Raw genomic sequence first — 21,326 nt, forward strand, 5'->3', positions numbered from 1 at the left:
GGGAGGTGGTTTTTGATTGGTTAGTATTAAAGGATGTTTTATATGTGTTGTGACTAGGTTATCGGAGAGGCTCGGGATAGAGGACCGTGCTCGTAGCTTTGGTGCATTGTGAAGCTCGGGATACAGGTAAGAAAACTGTAGCACCCATAGAGCAGGGCATGGGCCCATAGTGTTGTTGCAGGGCATGGCCCTAGATTGTATTGTTGTTAGGGTGTAGCTTTGATTGAATTTTTATAAGTTTGAATGTTGTTTGAGAATGCTATATGTAGTTATAGTAGAATGAACGACAAAGAAGCCGAGAACGGCGAAGGGCCGAGAATGGCAGTGGGGCCAAGAATAACACTTAGCACATGGAGTGCTTATAGTTAGGGTGAGACCCCAATGGATACATGGGATATCTTTACGGTGAGGAACGAGATCCCAAGCTTTGGTAACGCTTCTAGGACGGCATGGCCGTATATGTGTTTAACCTTGTGGACTATCTGTCTATCTGTGAGTTATCTGTTATAAGGGTTATATGAAATGATTATGTTATGTGCTGTGTGGGTTTTCTTGCTGGGCTTCAGCTCATGGGTGCTCTGTGTTGCAGGTAAGGGCAAGGAAAAAGTCAACCAGCCATGAGTACGGAGAGCGTGGGGCGGCGCGTACATGTTTGGCCTGCCCGAATGCTTTGGTCGGGGCATTTTGAGAAATGGTTGTATTGAACTACGTTTTTGATAATTAGTCGTCTGTAAACCTATTTTGAGTTGTGGATGTTTTATAAACTGTACTTTGGGATCCCAAATGTTAAACTCTTGGAATTTTCAACGAATTAGAGTACTTTTAAAGATTACAGCCTTGATTTCTGTTTAATCACACTTTTGTTCTAAAAACCTCGTTTAGCGAGTTAATTGCACATTTTAAACTCACTTAGTAACGACTCTAAAGTAGTAGAGCGTTACAACTTCCTTGCTAAACCTCAAATTACACTTAAAAATCCCAATTAACTCCACTAATCTTCCTAATACACCTATTCTCCCCAAATATATCTCATACCCCAATAATTCCCGGCAATTCACTAAATTACCAAAATACGCTCACCCTCCCGTTGTGACTTTCTCGCTAATTTGCTCAAAAGGACCGACTCAAGCTGAATATCTCACATATATCCACCTAATAACGTAGTCTCAAGCACATAACATATAAAATCACAATTACACCATCAACGAGTCAAAATTACAAAAATGCCCCTTTAAACAAAAGCATGTCTTTAAGCATATTTAATACATCTAAACATGCATAAATAGTCATATCATTATATAACTCATATAATCCGCATAATCACATATTTATTTAATTAATTACCCCACGTGCCCTCCCGACACGATAATCAAGGCACTAAGTCTTAATAGAAATTTTGGGATGTTACAGTCAGGTCACCATTTGTTCTAGAAATTTTATTTTGCACATGTAATTAGCATCTAAAAACAACATGATGATGTGAAAGTCTTGGCAATAGCTCCTTCAATTCAGTTATTATGTATTTCAGTGACTAAGTATTTTGTGCTGTTAATGCAGTTCATTACATAGTTCAAATTTTTATTTTGATCTAAGATCATTTTCTTAAGAAATTGTAAATTTAATTATTCTCACATTATAAAATGGCCAGCAAATATAACTGAAATGAGCCTAAATTATGAGCCCTTATAAATTACTGCACACAAAAGCATTCTATTGAGTTTCCTGTAACTAGAAATGTAAAATTATTTTTCAAGTATATAAAATTCATGAAATGCATATCACAACGTAACGCGTACTTATTTTTAGTCTTGCAATATCTATCATAGATATACTAATTTATTCCATCTCTACCTTTCGAGTTTTGATCAAAATTGTGTAAAGATATTTTTGGGGAGGTATAAAATTATTTTTTGAATTTGTATCAACATTTGGTATGAAGTGTTTGTGGTGAATTTAGTAGAGTGTTATATGCGATGTGTTATTTGTGAAATGGATTTGAAGTTATAAGGCCTGTTGACTTTAACACTATGCAAGAAGAAGTTAAAATGATTAGAGATGATATTACTAGTGAAATGTGGCTTAGTTATAAAAATAATAATGTTAATGGCAATATTGGCTTATTATGGGGTATTTCAGACCTAATCAACAGTCAGGTCGCCACACACGACGTTCTAGGATCAACAGTCACTTTTATAGAGTGTTCTTATTGACTTTTGTAATCATAAGGGTTCGATCGATGTCGATCACTGCCATTCTCATGCTAAGGTAGTTGGTTAGGAAATCTTGACTAATTATGGGGTATTTCAGACCTAATAATGGTCAGTTATTACTACCCACAATATTCTAAGATCAACAATCATACTTATAGTTTAACGCCCAAACGTGACTTCCACTTAGCGGTAGTCGTAGTATAGATGGGCGGTCGATTCCACAAGGAGGTAAAGAAACAAGTTAATCAATAAATAAATGTTAGAGATAAATAATATGAAGAAATAGAACAAGTGATATATTTTTTTTTTTGGAGATTTAAATATTAGAAATAAAGATAAAATAAAGTGTGATGTAACAATAGGTAACAAGTAGGAAGGATCAAGAGTCACCAATATGCATACATATTTATTTGGATCCTTGATTCACAAAAAATACACAAATGGATAGTTCACATCCCAACTATTTATTTGGAAGATTTAACATTGAAGCACAACTATATTTAACAAAAATGTATTCAAGTGATTACTATTCTTTACTATGGAAGGATGAGATAAATCTTATGAGAAATCTAAAAATGACATTATACCATTGCCAATAATGCAATAAAAGATTGGACATAAAACGTAAAACAAATATTATTTTTACTATTTATAAAATACATAGAAAGAGCGTGACTAATTCTATATAAATTTAGCAAAAGTAAATATATATGAATGAGATGGAGAAAATGATAAAGATATTATCTATATTATTTTTACTAATTTGATAATACATAGAAAGAGCTTGACAAAATCTATATACTATTATTAAACATAAATAAAGATAATAAGATGAAGAATTAGAGATGAAAGAAAATAAACCACTCAAATATATAAACTTTAAGCATATGTTGAATAAAAAATACCAAACAAAGTCATAATGCATATAGGATCATCCTAACATTCCTAAGAAGGTTAGCCTATTATGCTAGATATTCTCATTAAATTCTAGAGAGAAAATATGAGAAATGAGACTAAAATTTGGTAGAGTTTTGCTACCTAAAAATTACATAAATAATGTGAAAGAAGGGTCCCTATTTATAAAGGGGGGAAATGACTAAAAAGAAATTAAACAACAATTTGGCGTTTACAAAATAAATATGAAATATTAATAATAAAATATGATTTTGAAAAATCAAATCTTATTATAAATATTAACTTAGTTATTTTGGTGTATAGTCAATATGTCATTTTTCTAAAGCACCAAAAAAGATGAGCTTTAAAGCTCAAAATGACAATTTTGCAAGGCCCAATACCCACAAAATATGGGTTGAAAGTGGCTGGTGGCAGATGTGGGTTTTGACCCACTCCCAGCCAATGGGGAGGCGCCATGTGGCAGTGACTGGGAGAGGAGAAGGCTGGAGAGTTTGGGTTGCTAGAGCTACGATTGGGCTTTGGAGGGAGTTGGGCCTTCTTTCGGCCGAAAGGATGCTGGGAGGTTGAAGGAGGCTAACGTGGGTCAAAGGTGGGTCAAAGGTGGGCTTGTTGGGCCTTCAGATACATTTGGCCATTGGAGACTAGGTGCTAGCAGGTGGGTCGGGTCACTGGCTGCTGGGATGCGTGGCAGGCGAGGAGCGCGACAAGTGGCGAGCTGGAGAGTAGGGAAAGTTGTGGGCTTGGGGTGCTTTGGGCCGAATTTCTGGACTTCAATGTTACAAAAATGCCAACTTTTCTTCCTTTCTTCAACTTTATTTATTTATTTCTTCTTTCTTTTATTTATGACAAAATGCATCTTTAATTCCTACAAAATAACAATAAATTAAATCATAATCAAACATTTTCATTTATAAAATAAATCATATTAATTCTATGAAAATATTAAACTAAACTTAATTTATTTTGACTATTAAAATCAATAAATATGTATTTTTTACCACTAATCAAGTGTACTTGACTTTAATAGTAAAAAAGCTAAACATATACAAAAATAATTAATGTTTAACATTCAACCTTCTAATTAATCTTATGGTCGCCAAAAATAATTAATGTTAAACATGCTACCATCTATTTATTTTTAAATCTAATTAATCTTATTGTCAAATACTTGACGAAAATAATTAATGTTAAACATTCTACCATTTTAAAAAAAACATATAATTAATCTTATTATCAAATACATTGGCAAAATTAATTAATGCTAAACATTCTACAATTTATTTTTATTTTTTTAAAAAAAATAAATATTTAGTTAATTTTATTGTCAAATACATTGGCAAAATTAATTAATGGTAAATATTCTACCATTTGTAAATTGTTTTGCTGAAAAAATATTTAATTAACCTTATCATCAAATATATTGACAAAATTAATTAATATTAAATAATCTACTATCTATAATTGTTTTTGTAAAAAAAAATTAATTAATTTTATTGTCTAATATATTAGCAAAAATAATTAATGTTAAATATTCTACCATCTATAAATCTTTTTAAATTAAAATACACAATTAATATGATCCATACTACCATATAATATATTCTCAAACTACATATATAATATATATTTTCAAACGTAATTAATTAATAGTAATTCCACCATCCCAACATTAAAGTAATAAAACAAAAATCAAAATTGTCCAAAGAAATTAAATACAAAACTTATATACAAAACAACCATAATACATATCAGATTTTGTTATGTTATACTTATTTTGTGTTACACAACACATTATTTTAATTAAATAGCTGCAAATATATATATATATATATATATATGTAGCTAATATCATAAATATATCCAAACTTCATACTAAATTAACCATATAACCCTCAACTAAACACATTTTTGGACATTCAATTACACTTATGCCCTTACTTTTTACAGTCACACAATAAATATATTTAGTCAACCGGTTCCCATGACCGATTAAAGCAAGTAAACAAAAGATTTCTCATTTTCTAAAATTGTGACACATGGCCAAACAAAGGGACCCACCTTGAAGGACTTAATCATGTGATGGATAAAAGAATTGACCTACTTTAATATATCGTTTTATTTATTTTTCTAAGGGAGAATTGCGTTAAATATTTATATGAAGTGATGTTTGTAGCACTTAAATATTTTTTTAGGTGCTACTGGGACTAGTTTGGTGATTGGGTATGTGAGCGCGTGGGGATGAGATCGGGGTTCGATTTACTATTATATCATAAATAAATTATTTTTTTAGTGGTGAAAATTTCTTCCATTAATGTTTTGGTATGAAAATTGGTCTTTTGCTCTTAACCGTGTTAACGGTGCCACGTGTTCGTACTAGATTAAATAAAATAAATATTTTCGCTACAAACATCCTTATTTTTTTAATATCATTACATGTTACAATTTATGTGTACATTGATAGCATAGAACATGTTGATGATTCTCAATACTATATATACAATTCCTTAATTTGACACAACCCACCAAGAACATCCATGGGGAGAAAGAGTGACGAATCTCTCCACGAGGGGGGGAGAGCAACAACAATACCACTAAGAGCATCTCCAATGGAGTATCAAAAAAGTGGTGCATTATTATATGGGAAAATACTATTTTGGCCCCTGTGGTTTTTTCGAATACGCGATCAACACCTGTGTTTTGTTAAAAGACAATTTAGACCTTCTATTTTAAAAAATGGATCAAAATAGCACCCTAGACCCGATTTTAGTCAAAATATTTTCAATTATAATATCAATTCCCTGGTCATTAGTGATGTGATGGGTCCAAAGAAACGGAGAAAGTGATCGATGAGTGGAGAATAAAATATTATATTTGAAATTTGTTTGACCAGAATTGGGTATAAGGTACTATTTTGATTTATTTTGTAAAACACATGGTCCAAATTTTCATTTAACAAAACACTGGGGATTGCGTACTTGGGAAAAACGCAGGGGCCAAACTGGTATTTTCTCTTGTTATATTTAACACATTTTAGCAAAATTATCACTCTAATGATGTTCTAAAAAGTGTGCCAAATTTGGCACAAGATATAGCATGAGCCAAATTTGTCACAACAATTAATGACAATTTTTTATTGACCGTATTGTCACTAATTTATTAATTAATAATTAATGACTACTTCTTTTTACAATAAAAAATGAAAAAAAAACTACTTTTTGTATATTGTCAATAAATATTAAATGATTTGTGGACTTTTTTTTTTAATTAATTTGCATTTTGTGCACAAATTTACATCTTGCATTGAAGATTGTATAAGGGGACCAACACCACCACCAACGAGGGAACAAATACATGTATATGTATAAATACAAATGTTCTTGTCAGGGTTCAAACCATGCACCTTTTTGACAAAGAAGGGTGCCTCCACCACCACGCCAGCCTCCACCACCACGCCAACCAACAGTGGTTCGCAAACATCCTTATTAATATTATTAATTTTTATCCAATCTGGTAAGAACATATGACATTGTTAATATAGTCAACAGTCAATGGCTAATTCTACAACAAAACCACATTTATCTCCTTTTTTTAATAGCTAAATTAGGATAGAATTCCCTTTCCATTTCTATACTCAATTAAAATAATAAAATTCTAGTTTAGTTAAGTTTTTTTTTCAAGTGTTTGATAATAGTACAAAAAATTTAACTTTTAAAAGTAAATTAAGAATTATAATAAGTATTCTTATTTAGAAAAAGAAAAAAAACTTAATAAAGCTTAGAGTAATTAGACTTGTGATGTTTTTAGAAAAACTTCTACCTTTGTTTATACAAGCTGGAAGCAACGTAAAATGCATGCTTGCTTAGTTTTATTAAAAAAATTATTAATTATTTTTATTATATTTTTGTGATTGTCATATAATTTTTTTTAAAATATATTGTTATATATAAAAGAATAACGTAAACATATTAAAAGAAAAAAATTAAGTAAAACATTATCTATGGTTTTTCTTTATAAAAATAATAATAATATAATAATCTTTTAATTATATCACGAACTATCCTATTCAAGGTACAAAACATTCATGATATTTAGGAGTGCTTAGGATCCAAATCAATCCAATACTAAAAAAGTAAATATCCAATTACAATTGAATTAGATTTAATTTGTAAAGTTGGATATTAATTGGATTGGATATGTCATTATTAGGATTATATATAATATATTATTATAATAATAATATTTAAATTTATATTAATATAATTATTAAATATCTAGTCTTGTATTATAATAATGATATTTTATAATATTTAAATTTATATTACTATAATTATTAAATATATAGTCTTATAAGAAATATTATTGTAATAAGGATATTTTATAATATTTGAATTTATATTGATGTAATTAATAAATATTTATTTTTATTGGTTTTAAAAGTATATTCCGTTAAATATTTAGAATATTTCGTTAAAGTTAACAAAAAAACTGTTAAAACAAAAAAATTTGTTAAATACGTACTTTTTATATATAAAGATTTAAAAGCATAGAAGTAAAAAATTTGATCTAATTTTTATGTTTGGATAATTATGTTATGAGTATATATTTTTCTTGAATAAAAATTCAATTTGAAATATTTGGATAATCAATCAAAAAAGATCTTTTTAGAATAAATTTAGAATTATAAATATGATTAGGATGATAGCCTTTCAAAAGGTCTACCCTAGTTTCTGCCAGTACAAAAAAAAAAAATTTATTAGATATTATATGCAATTAAAATAGAAATATTTTTCGTATTATTAAAAATAAGTTTGATTAAAAATACATTTAAGAGTATAATTTTTTTCTGCTGATTTTTCAAATACATAGAGTGTTTTGGTATTTTATGAATGCAGTGTAAAGATGTGTAAACTATTACTGAATCAAATAAGAGAGTAATAAAATGGTATAATTGTTATGTTATTTTAAATAATATAATGTTAGAATAAATAATATGAAAAAAATGTGATTTATCATACCTTGTAACATATTATTGAGAGTTACAAAATTGGACACATGTGCGTGCCAAAATGTAACGTATTTGGGAGTTACAAAATCAGTTACAAATCTATAACTCTCAAATATCACTCAATAATGTGTAGATTTTATGTTACACATTTTGATTTGAATTCATCAAATCCATAAGTTAAATGGTTGTTGGGGACATGAATTTAACCCCCATAATGTGTATGGAGGTTACAAAGTTATGTGGGAAGAGGATAGAACCGTTTAGAAATGCAAAAGTTGAGTTTTGCTGAAATTGGAGATGTGGCCGTGACCAATGATTATCCTTGGCCATGGCCTGGGGGACAGAGGCTAGTGGTTACGGCCAGGAACATCTCTGGCAGCAGCCAGGGATGCTGGCAACCAACTCCAACTTCTTTTTTCCATCTTGAACGGTTACAACACCTCATGCAACTCTAAAAACTCATTTTTAATTCCATAAACATCCAATTAAATATTGGTAATATTTATGGGGGTTGGTGGAGTTTGAAATTCAAAGAGTGTCTCAAAACTCTATATTTAGGAGCCTATTGCTCACTTGTAAGACACATTATTTCTATCCACTAGAGCACTTGGCTAGAAATACACCAAAATTCTTGATTATTCCATAAAGCTATTTCCAATATTGAGAGAATCCCTTAGTGCTTGAGATAGGGGAAATAAACTTTTGGAATAAGGTTGTAAACCTTGTTCAAGTTGGGGATCCCAAATGCTCTTCATTTTGGTTGTGTAATTGAGAGTGATTTATTTCATTGTTCTTGTTATTTATTATTTTTTCTATTGTTCGTCTTGTCATCTTTTTTTTTTATTTCCTCCTGCTATAAGAGTTGTATCCTCTTCTACCTACTTTGCTTTACTATTTCTAGTTTATTTGTAACTTTTGTCATAGAGTTGTGATTTCTTCTATTTCATCTCCTTATCTCTATATGTACTTATATTTTTACAATAGAGTTGTAAACTTATTTAATCATCATCTTGTATTTTGTATTCTTTTGCTTAGAGTTGTAATAGTTATTATTTTCCATTGAGGCAATACCATTATCTCTAATAATCAAAAGCTTATTTTCTCTTGTTTGAATGGAAGGAGAAGCCACAGAAGTCTTGTGAAAAGATGGTAAGGTAATGTAATGTTCGTCTTTGTTTTTTCTTAAAAGATCTAATGACTTTCATATAGTGATAGAAATGAATAGAAATTTTTTTTATAAATGAGGTTCATTATTTTCTAATCTTCTTTGTTGTTGCAAATATAGTGATTAGATTAGAAGATATTTCAACATCTTGGATTTTAATCATATGTATATGTGTGAGTTATCATATTGATGTAGTGTGTTATATGATAAATAAAGTAACAGGAATATGTTTATTCTATTATGTTGTGATAAGTTACCATTTATTTGGTAAATAAAAAGAATTATTTGAGAATTGAAATTTTCTCATTTAAGTGTTGAGCATCTCATTTTATGAGATAAGAAAAGATGAACATAAGGGGGTTACATCTTTTAATGGTTGTATCTTGCTATTGCAAGAAAAATGGATCAAGGTAGATTAAAAAATTATGGGATGACATATTGACTCATAAGGCTTGGAGTCTAAAGTGTGATCAAAAAGAGAAAATATTTGAGAATTATGTAGAGACAATAATTCTTAAATATTCAATGTCTCAATGATGAGACATTACAAAATTGGAGCATCAATTTTGAAGAATCTTTACACCAATGGTGAATTGATTGAAGAGAATTTTATTAATTTTGGTTAAAGATGGTGATATGATTAATTTAATCTCAATGAGGGAACTTTTTTTAATTGTAAAACCAATTTTAAAGTATAAGAATTCAAAGTATTTAAATAAATCAATGAGGGTTTATTTTCTTTGATTTAAGTGTTTTGACATCTTCAATTTGATCTTAGTGAGGAAAATCAATGGATGTCAGAGTGGTGTTTTCAAAAGAATCTCAAAGAGGCTCTTAAAAAATACACAAAAGTTGTTTAAGTAATTTTGAGATTATTTAGATAACTAAAAGTGAAAATGAGTGATTATTTGCTTGAGAAATGTTCACGTGAAATTTGTGTTCACATATTTTATTTTTGTGAAATATATAAAAGAAGGCAACCAAGTGAATGTTACTTTCAAAGAAGTGTGTCTTGCTCTAGCAAGTAAATAAGTCAAAATAAACAAACATTGATGTTTTGTTCATCTTGATATATTGAGAGTTGATCATGTGGCTTAAAGGACTCATGATCAACTTTGGAGATTATAAATCTTGATTTATCTTGGAGGATACATGACTTAATAGAAATAAAAATATTTCTATTTAAAAAAATGATATTTTGTTATTACTTTATGTGAGAAATGTGGGGGTGATGCTCCAAAGTTTAATCAATTTATTTTGTTGATAATGATTGATTAATTTGGTCATCCCATAAAATAGGTGATTTGGAATTCCACATTCTAAATTACTTTAGCTATATAATATATAATGAATAAATATAGACATGCTTGATGCCAAAAATTATTGTTTGTAAAATATTTGATTCAAGAAGGAATCAAATTAATACATAGAAGAGAATTTTAGAAACAAAGAGGTTTCTAGAATTAATATTCAAGAAAAAGGTTATCTTGGATATCGAAGAATTAAATAGTGGGGGTGTTGACTATGGTAAAACTCGCTATTTTAATGGTGTAACTATTTTAATCAAACTATAGTTAGCAACAGGGTTTGAATGAAATAATGAGAGAATGATTAAGTATGCATACATGAGAAAAGAAATGACTCAAATGGAATCATTTCTACATCTTAAGGGATGAGACTTAGACTCCCTAAAGAGATTCACGGTTGATGGTAACCTATCTTAATACTAGTATCCAAACTAGTATTATGTTCAATAAGTAATAAAAATTTAATCAAGTGAATAGTAATATTCCTCAAAATTTTGTCCAATCTGAGATATGAGTACTAGAGTGTTACCAAATGAAGGTTAAAACCGAAAGATTTTTTTAATAGAACTCAATCTTGAAAAGACAAGTATTTAAGGCAACAAAATACTGTAAGAGTTCTACCTATATATATACCTAGGGGTGGTGCCGACCTTCATGAGAATTAGGAGTCATTCTCAAGAAAAGTCTATGAATGGAATGTGCATATGACCATTAACGGTGCAAAAGCAAGACATGGAGGTCTCAAGTGAACATAACAAAGGTGTGTGTGTTATCACTAGTTTGTTATCAAGAAATAGTGGTTCAATGCTTCGACAACCAAAATTTCAACAAGCTTTGTGATAATTAAACTAAGGTAAAATTCAAGTCAAAAGACATTTTACTTATGCACCAATGCAAATGTTTCTATAGAGAGTAATTATTTAATCAAGTGGGAGAATGCTATATTTTAATATAATGTTTGATTGATTAAATAACTGTTACAAAAATTGATTATTTAATCTAAGTGAGGGAATGTTATATTATTTTAAACAATATAATGTTAGATTGAATAATGTGACAAAATATGATTTGTCACACCTTGTAATATATTATTGAGAGTTATAAAATTGGACACATGTGTATGCCTAAATATAACATATTTTGGAGTTACAAAATCAGTTACAAATTTGTAACTCCCAAATATCACCCAATAATGTGTAGATTTATGTTACACATTTTGATTTGAATTCATCAAAGCCATAAGTGAGTTGGATGTTGGAGACATGATTTTAACCGCCAAGTGTGTATGGAGGTTACAAAATCATGTGGGAAGAGGATAGAACTATTTGGAAATGCAAAAGTTGAATTTTTCTGAAATTGGAGTTATGGTCGCGGCCACAGATTATCCTTGGCCACAGTCTGGGGGACAGAGGACAGTGGCCATGGCCAGGGACGCTGATAGCCAACTCTAACTTCTTTTTTCCATCTTGAATGGTTCTAACACCTCATGTAACTCCCAAAACTCCTTTTTAATTCCATAAACATCCAAATTTGTAAGGCACATTGTTTCTATCCACTAGAACACTTGACTAGAAATACACCAAAATGTTTGATTATTCCAGAGAGCTATTTCCAATATTGAGAGTGTAAAATCCTTTATTGGCTAAACTTTAATTTAGACAAAATATTTTAAAATGTTTAAAGAAAATTAGTAGCATATCTCCATACTGATTCTGGGATTAATTATCAAATTATTCAGCTGATTTTCTAATGTAAAAAATATCTTTAAGTGTGAGTATATTTTTTACCTTATTTATCACAAATAATCAATATTTGGTAAAAGTATATTTTGCAATTATCTTGAGATTATTTTCAGGGATTATGATTATTCTGGAATAAAGAAGGTATCGAAAATGAACATGGTCAAAAGAAATGACCATGTTCGTTCTGCCAGATAAAACTAATTTCATTGCTGACTCATCAGTTTCCTTTTCTGTCGACACAGAATTCATCTGGCTGGCTGATTTCCTTAATCAAAGGAATTCGCAAATTGATTTCAAAGATACCAGAAAATGATGGCCTTGGACGATTTCCTTGCCTATAAATATCTTGCCAAGGCCTTTGGAATTTTCATCTCTTCTATTCTGAATATTTGTAAACATTACGTTATTTTGAAGGGTGTCTTTATTTGTAGAGATTAAGTTTGTTCACCTTAATCTTTGTGAGAGTGCTGAGTGTACTTGTGGATATCTATCTAGTCCATTGTAAATAGATAGTGTCTATTGTGAACGTGTTCATAAGGATCTTCGGGAGAGGATTCTATCTAAGTCTCACTTCGGGAGGAAGTGTGCACTTGCTATTCTTTGAAGGGAGTTCAAGAGAATCAGTGTTTCATCAAATCAGATTCATAGAGAAGAGTACAACAAGATTGCGGCAATAGTTTTGTAACGCCCTGGATAACCAAGACCATTACACTGTGTGTTTAAAATAGTGCAAGACTTGCTAACCAAGTCATTCAGACAAAGTGTAAACTCTATACCATTATCAGAGTAAGAATAAAAAGATTTTGGTCACAAACAGGCTATTTCCATTAAAAATGACGGTTTAATACATGGAGACTCAAAACAGGGTTTAGGTGTCTTAGATACAACAAATTCTAGAAGTTACAAATAGTTCAAGCCACTCTAATGGCAAAATATACATTTTAGGTTTCCGTTCCTGTACAATCTCTCGACCGTGGCGGCCGAGCAGCTGACGATGTACACCTCGCCCCCAGAGCTCTCCAACTCATGGTTGATTCAGCCTACCCTTGCCCTAACCTGCACCACGTAGCACCCGTGAGCCAAGGCCCAGCAAGAAAGCATAATAACATAGCAAGATCAGCAACACTTATCTAATATTTTACAATGCTCAACTAAGAATTCGATATTTCATAACATTTATCCAATCAGTAATAACAGTTTGTCATCCAAACAGTCAACCAACTATATTCATAACACAATATTCACATTCATAGCCAATAGATTGTCACAACCATCAAATAACATTCAGGGTTGGCGCCCTTAGTCGCACCCTCTATTTAACACACTGTCTTCGGCTCATTAGGGCCGTCCCCAGTGTAATACTCACTGACTCTGGCCAGCTTAACCGAGCTCAGTGATAAATAAGCTGCCTCAGCTACCAGTGGCCGAGCCGCGCCCCAGTGCGCGAATATTGATTCCGACACCCTTAGGCCGGTAATCGCATGTCCCATGGCATAATAACACCATCACACGACATGACATACAAATGGAGGGAACTCTTAGTCCCATCATGTTCACATGGTTAATCACATTCACATAACAATGTATACAAGCATAGGGAACACTTAGTCCCAACCTAACCACATAATCAGGTGCGGCTTTCTTACCTTTTTCACTAGCTTTGATCACTTGACTCCTTGAGCACGATCCCCCTCGAGCCCTAGCGCTTACCTAATCACAACCATGGCCAAAGTCATTATAAATCCCCAAGTTCAAAACCTAGCCCCGGGGCCAATCCCGAGCCCCCGGGAAGTCCTAGTTCCACCAAACAAGGTGGTGGAACCAAACTCCAAACCTTAGGTCAAAAACCCTTGCAAACAACCCTAAAATCCACTTCAGGAAGCAGGGTAGCACTACAGCGCTCATGGGAGGGCGCTACAACGCTACAAACAGAAGCCAAAATCCCTCAGCAAACTTGGCCTAGCGCTACAGCGCCCAAAGGCTAGCGCTGTAGCGCTAGTCACAGACAGATTTACACCAATTTTCCTCCTCTGCGATTTTCTCGAACCAACTCGAACCAAAACTCTTCCAACTCTTTCCCAATCTCAAAAACAACCTCATGACCATATTCCACTCATCCCAAGCACCCCAAACATCTAGAACTCAAGCACATGCATCCACAAACTCAGAATTCACCATAGCCACTCCTAAGCTCCAAAACTCAATCAAAACCAGCTGAACAACAAAGTTAGAGTTTAGGCTTTATAACTTTGATAGAATTTCGACCACAAGCTGTATCTAAACCTTCTTGGCGTGCTCCTCCTCAGTCTTAAGCCTGAATTCCCTAAGGTTCCATCCAATTCAACTTAGCACCATAGCTCAAAAACCAGAAATGAAAACCAACCCAGCAACTGAAGAGATTACAGAACCTTACCTCAAGTGATGGCCTAATCTTGCTAAACCTTTGCCAAATCCTCAATCTTTGCTCAGTAACCTTGTGGCTTAATTGGACTAACTTTCCTCTGAGTTTTACTCCAGAAACCCTCAAGAAATTGGTGAAGAAAACATAAACCGACTTAGAGAACCCTCTCTATTTTCCCTTCTTTCTTTTCCCTTCCTTTTCTTTCTTTTTCAGACTTCTCCAATATTCTACAAATCCCACTAACATAAAGCCCTGGTATTATTTAACTTCTGTAAGCTAAATGACTAGTATGCCCTCCCCATTAAGTCTAAACCCTTTAATCCACTTAAGGGCATTTTAGTCATTTTACCCAATTCCCGCTAATTCCTCGAGTGTCTCTAATATTTCCCGCTTAATTCCCGATACCTAATTAGTTATCAATATTATTCCTCAATGCCATAATAGACTCCAGTATATTCGCTAAATTCCCATTTATACCCCTAAGCTCACCCCGAGCCAGGTATAAATCCCCGCCATGACTTTCCGCCACTTTGCTCGCTAGGATCGTCTCGAGTCACAGATCACAAATATATCCACATAATAATGTGGTCTCAACATTAACCTACCAATATACACACAAATACACAATTACGCTCTCAATGAGCCAAATTACCATAATGCCCTCACAGCAGAGTATATATAGTCCCATGCACGCCTTTGTCATCATATAATAATATAACCCACACAATCATGCATATAATCACATAATAGTACAGTAAATCAATTATGGCCCCCCCGGCCTCCTAATCAAGGTCCTAAACCTTATTAGGAAATTTGGGTCGTTACAAGTTTAAGAGGAAGTCTTACATAGTTTAAGTCAATGCTTTTGTACACATTGTTTCTATACTAATTGGTTTATTCTCTGGGCGTGGCCCCAAGGAGTAGGTTATCCGAAAGAGTTTCTGAACCTTGTAAAATTCGGTGTGTTCTTTATTGTTCTGCACTGTCTATTTTTTGTGTTCAGTTTCTATCGTGACAAGTTCGGATTTTGTCCCGATAGAACTGCTATCTGTGTAAACAGTTAATTATACCATTCCACACTTTAATTAATTCACATGGTTTAATTAATTTGGTAATTACTAAAAACAGAATTTGAGAGAGAATCCCTTAGTGCTTGAGATATGAGAAATAAGTTTTTGGACAAAGGTTGTAAACCTTGTTCAAGTTGGTGATTCCCAATGCTCTTCACTTTGGTTGTGTAATTGAGAGTGATTTATTTCTTTGTTCTTGTTGTTTATTATTTATTCTATATTGTTCATCTTGTCATCTTTCTTTTATTTCCTCTTGCTATAAGAGTTGCATCCTCTTATACCTACTTTGCTTTACTATTTCTATTTTATTTGTAACTTTTGTCATAGAGTTGTGATTTCGTCTATTTCTTCTTCTTATTTCTATATTTACTTGTATTTTTGCAATAGAGTTGTAAAATTATTTAATCACCATGTTGTATTTTGTATTCTTTTACTTAGAGTTGTAATAATTTTTATTTTCTATTGATGCAATAACATTATCTCTAACAATAATAATAAATTATAAAACTAATAAACATAATCCTCTCTCTCTCTATTTAATGAACCTATAAACAATGTCCTAATTCTAATTTCTAATCCTTACCAAAATAAATAAACTAACGGGTGTATAATTTTTTCAAAACGCATAATAAAAAACTTAGAATAGAAAATATAAATGATACAAATATATATATTTAAAAAAAATTATAAGATAAAATAAATTTAGTTAAGAGTGTATGTATTAGGGTGTGTAAATATATCCTACTTTCATATTTTGCACCTTAAATTTAGTTTAGAGAGTATAAATTAGGGTTAGGATGAAAGATGAATTCTCCAACCTTTTTCTTGTAAATCTAAGTTCTAACTTTCTAGTTGTTGTTCTAGCATTCTTCTGTCATTTTCAAATTCTTCTTTATGGTAAGATTGTCGTTAACATATAATTGTGTCGTCTAGCTCACTACTGATTATTTTTATATCTAGGAGTTGGTTTCTATAATATATAAAGCACTCGGCATCAGTATAGATAATACATAAACTTAAAGAGTCATTTAATTCAGAGTTTGTGTTATGAATATATCATATATATAATTTTCTATGTTTGGGAAAATGTCATATTTACACCAAAATAATACATTCCATCACAATCAATGCTTTTCCACGTATAAGCACCCTATAGTTTTGTTCATCCTGATTATTAAATATAATTAAGTTAAATTAGTTTCAGTTATGATTGATTAAATACATAGTGAAATTGGTTAAACACAAAGAGGTGCAAAACCATAGCGATTTTACTAAAGTCAACATGAACGGGCTGACTTTTGATGTAGACATATATAAACTTATCTTTTTGGGTCCAAAGTATTTCTTTGGAGTTTATAATAGTAGCCAAAATAGTTTGAAGGCATTTATAGGTGTTTTGTGGCAATGTCTGCGGTGACATTACATAGGCATCTACGTTGCGTCGCCTGTTAGAGGTGACATGTAACGCCCTACTACCTTAAAGCTGTTGCCAAGTGATTTATAAATGTGTCATTAGCTCGCTAATCGGGGTTTCAGGTTAAAAAGTGCGATTAAATCAAAATAAAGACTCATTTAATGAACATTTAAATATAAAGAGTTGATCATTCACTAAAATTCGTAAAAATGTTACATTAGGATCCCAAAATACTGTTTTGAAATACATTTACAATTCAAAGGTATGGTATAGCCGACCTAAGCGACAAAATCAAACGTTTACCGCGTGTTCCTCAAAACAACCCCAGTCGTGGTGGCTAGGTAGGCCAAACATGTACACACCACTTCATGCCCTCCAACTCATGGTTGTTCGACATTTTCCTTGCCCTTACCTGCCCCCAGAGCACCCTTGAGCCGAGGCCCAGCAAGAGAACTTCAAGCACAACATACAATAATTTATTTGAACAAATACATACTTAATCAAAACAACAAATAGTTACCAGTTCCTATTGGAATGCACAGCAACACATCAGTATAACAACACAGTAGCACAACAATACAATAACAACACAATATCATAGCTGCACAATAACACAACAACACAGTAGCATAGTTGCGGCCTTCGCCGATCGAGGTGCACTATCAAGCACCAAGTCCACGACCTTAACCGAACGGGTGTGTACAACACCCTTAGAGGGTCTTGCCCTGGGGCTTGCATTCAACACGCTTAACGCCGATCTCGGCCCTTTGTCGCTCTCGGCTCTTGCCGATTAGTCACAATCACATGTATGACATAATAGCTATAACCAATACATACAACACTATACTCCACACAGATCTATGGGTACCAACACTTCTCTAACCTGGTGTCCCGAGCTAATAACCCGAAGCAATCCTGAGCACAATGCCTAAACCCAAGTCTAAGCGGTAAGACCTAGTCACAATGTAATGAAAAGTAAGAAACCAACAAGTCCTAATCAATTAAGAACTTCAGATTAAAATACTAGCCTTCAGGACCTTAGATTCTACTAAATCGGGTACTTGAATCCTTCCCGAGCCCTAACGTTTGGGTTCCCAATCTTAAAACCCTAATTTGGCCAATATTTCCCATTTGAGTCGTGACCCATCCCTTAAGGGCCGCGGCGCACTAAAGTCAGAGAGCACGACTCTCTCTGCTGAAGGACATGGGCCGTGGCGTGCCTCAGCCTACGCTGCGGCGCCTAGGCAAAATTCTGAGGCCCTAAGGCCTCTGTGTTCAAGCGGGCCACGGTGCTTGATGAACAGGGCCGCGACTCGAGCCTCAAAACCCAAAAAACTCACCATTTTCCTACGTTTTCCCTGATCTCAATTCACCAAAAATCCATCCTAGACATAAACTAAAGCCAGAATTAAGCCTTTCAAGCATTCCCTAATACAATAGACAACACAACCACACTAATAGCTAAGCCAAAACTCTAACACAACCCAAAATTCAAACCTTGAGTTTGGAACTCAAGAACACCAATACTAAACTCACAATTCAATAAAAAAAACACAGGATTTCACTTACCCCTTCTGCAAATGACGACCTTGAATTAATCCTTAAGTGATCCTAGCTTGATTCCTTAGTCACCAAGCTTTCAAATCTTCAATTTTTGCACCAATTCTCCAAGAACCCCCACTAGCATCTATGCACACCAAAGGGGAAAAAGCAAACTGACTAGGAAGAGGGAGAGAGAAATTCTGTCTTGCTTCTTTGCTTCTACAGGCTTCTAGTACCTAAGGTGTTCTGGCCTTGTTTCCCTAAGTATCTAAGGCTGAGTCACTCCAAAATTTAGTCTATCCCTTGGCCAAAAGACCAAAAATGTCCCTAGGTCCAAAACTCACCCTTTAACGCCCCCAAGGACGGTAACGTCTTTTGTTATCATTTCTTGCTACACCTCGAGTAGCCCATAAATTCCAAGCTAATCCCGACATACCCAAATAATTACTAAATGATTACCTGTTATCCGGTAAACGCCAGGCACATGCCAAGTTCTAAAATACCCCCCGAGCCAGGTACTAGACCCCGTTGTGACAATTTTGCTATTTCGCTCCCTAGGATCGTCTCGGACCACACATCTAAAATATATCCCAGTAACACTGAGGTCTCACTCACAATACAAACATAATTATATTTATGCCCTCAACGAGCCAAAATTACAAACATGTTCCTATTCACAGAAATGGGTGTTGGAAATGTGCCCTGAAAGCATATGTAGTAGACATTAGTTTATGAAATAAATAAATAATTGAATTTGTTATGCATGTATTTTATAGACTATATTATTCTGTGATAATATTAAGTAAATATCAGGAAAATTCCTAAGTTCATATATGTGATCTCAAACATGTATTGGTACGGGAGGATTGTGTTTGAGATAAATGAACTTGAATAGTTCGCAGTAAAATAAAGTTATGGAATCTTTAGATTAATTACTGCAAGTACGGTCCACTAGTATTATGAATACATGTGATCAAGATCTGGATCACTAGTGTGGTAGGACACTTTAGTGGAGGTGCTTTATATATTAGAGAATATATAGAACTGGACCAGATATGTTTATTAATACTTAGTTAAATACCGTTTCAAAGTCTTAATTAAATATATCAACTGATGATCATATACAAATAGATCTTAATCCTGAAATTACTATGAACTCCTGTTTATGTTATATGACTTCTTTGATTCACTAGTTAGGGTCTGTCAGAATGATCGGGCTGAAAACTTTTGTTTTGGGAACTCATTAATATAGATGGCTGGGGACATAGTATACATATATGGAATCTATGCCTGCTCACAAGAGATTGAATGATGGTTCTCTTAAGGGTTGACTTTTGGGACTGAAGGGTTATTGAGCTCAAATTCATAATTTAGTTATGAATTAACCTTCACTAGTAAAGTCAATGGTATTTAACGAAACAAGAGATAATTAAAAGGGTAAAACGATAATTTTATTCTCGATTAATTATGAACCATTATTAGAGGGTCAAGTTGTATGCAATGATTATATCAATGGACGCTTTATAATTATAAAGTACTCAGTAAATGAAATGTCTATAATTACAAGAGTGCAGTCTAATATTTATAGTGGAATATTCATGAGATTAATAAATTAAGATTATTTAATTAAAGAGTTTAATTAATAATCTCAAATTTATTGGAGCTTGGAATTATGGTCCATAGGTTCCCATAGCGGCTCTATCAACACTATTCAAGGTAAGAGTTGATATGAAGGGAAAAATAGTTTAAAGACATATTTAAGAAGAAATTTGTTCTTCAGGCCAAATATGCCATTATATGATAATAGTGATTAATTGATTAATTACAAATTAGTTGTAGTTAACAAAATTAATTAATATTTAATTATTGTATAATTTTCAAAATTATATTAAATAATTAAATTAATTTCGAAATTTAATTAAATAATTAATTAATTTTAATTTTCGAAATTATAATAAATTAAATATTTATTTTCGAAAATATTGGATTTAATTAATTGGTAGAATTAATTAAATATCTTTATTTGAGTGGGAGATAATAATCTGATAAGTTCAAATTGGATTTGAATTTAAAAGATTAATATTTATTCAAATAATTAATTATATTTGATAATTAATTAAAAATATAATTAATTTAAATTTGAATTAGTTATCAGGTTGTTAGATCTTATCTAACAAAGTAGTTTGAATAAATAATTAAATAAAAATTGAAAAACCAACATCCCTAAAAATAGGGATGCTACTGTGTGTGGCGTGTAGGGCTATTTTCAAGGATAGGATTTTCATTTTTATTTATTTATTTAATTAATTAATGAATAATTCAAAAAAACTGGTTTTTGGATTTTTTTTCACTAATAGAATAATTAATTAATTAAAAAAAAAGTAAATTGTAAGTTGGTTACATATTTATTTTTTAAATTTGAATATTTTCTTTTAAGTATGACTTATCAGAAAATATTCAAAAGATCTGAGACAACTCAGAATATTCACTCTGTGAAAAATAGAACGATAGTTTTCTCTCCCTGAAAAATAAAGAACCAATTCTCAGGCTTATTC

The sequence above is a fragment of the Humulus lupulus genome, chromosome 1 (genome assembly GCF_963169125.1).
Source record: "Humulus lupulus chromosome 1, drHumLupu1.1, whole genome shotgun sequence".
Taxonomy (NCBI): Eukaryota; Viridiplantae; Streptophyta; class Magnoliopsida; order Rosales; family Cannabaceae; genus Humulus; species Humulus lupulus.